The sequence below is a fragment of the Octopus bimaculoides genome, chromosome 2 (assembly GCF_001194135.2).
Source record: "Octopus bimaculoides isolate UCB-OBI-ISO-001 chromosome 2, ASM119413v2, whole genome shotgun sequence".
Classification (NCBI taxonomy): Eukaryota; Metazoa; Mollusca; class Cephalopoda; order Octopoda; family Octopodidae; genus Octopus; species Octopus bimaculoides.
The window spans coordinates 112,107,012-112,108,057 of record NC_068982.1 but is presented as its reverse complement, the minus strand read 5'-3'; the positions used below and the strand labels follow the sequence as shown (position 1 = coordinate 112,108,057).

General features: G+C 37.4%; 1 protein-coding gene across 1 annotated transcript in view; it reads left to right on the top strand.

Moving 5' to 3' along the window:
- The window catches only part of LOC106867486 (innexin unc-9), a 371,622-nt gene that overhangs the window by 47,632 nt on the left and 322,944 nt on the right, over positions 1-1,046 (top strand). The window lies entirely within an intron of this gene.

Here is a 1,046-nt window from a genome sequence, read left to right as displayed (position 1 = left end):
CGGTATATATATATATATATATATATATACATGCATGCACACAGGCACTCACATGCACAGCCACACAGACGCTTGTATTTATACGCATGCGTAAATATTTGGTAAAGTTTACGTATGCGTATATGTTGTACGTGTGGATTTTGTAGTCTATGAGAGTGTACTTGTGCGCGCGGCGTCTTTGTACGTGCGTGTATGTTTCCAGGTGTGTTCATGCATGTACTACTATATAAACTAATATGCAGTCGTTTTTTTTTTTGTTTTTGTTTTTTCGCAAAATAAAAACCGTTAATGGTTGGGACGATGTGGAAGAGAAAGAAGTGAGAGAAATGTGTATGGTAGTGGTGGGGACGAGGAACAGATATTGGTTGTGAATGAATATGAGAAGTGTCGTACTGAATCTAGTAAGCGTGATCAAATATGCATCAGCTGTGTGTGTGTGTGTGTGTGTGTGTGTGTGTGTGTGCGCGTGTGCGTGTTTGAGCGGCGTTGTGTGCGAGTACGAGTACGTAGCAGATAAACGGATATGTGTGCGTGTGTGTTTGTGCTGATTTTAGTGTGACTATGTACTTCGAAGCATGCATATGCATCAGTGTGTAAGCGAACGATAAAGAGAAGGAAAGAGATAGATAGAGACAGAGAGAGAGAGAGAGAGAGAGAGAGAAAGAGAGAGAAAGAGAATAAGTGCATGAGAAACTGAACACTAACAAAAGGAGAAATGAGTGAGTAAATGTCGAAGTGAGAAGTATTTTATAGTTGTTTTTAGTGAGAAACGCACCTACGAGCTAATATGATGGCTGTATGAAAGTTGAAAATCCGTGCCCATAGGCTATATGGAAATATAATCCTGCTCTGATTTACTGGCTTCGATTATATACATACATACATACTTACATACACACATATATATATACACACATATATATATGTATATATATATATATGTACATATATGGATGAATGAATGTATTTGTATATCTCCTCCTCCTTCGTTACTCACCTACATTTCACCTTATAGGAGAAAGTACAGTATATATATATATATATAT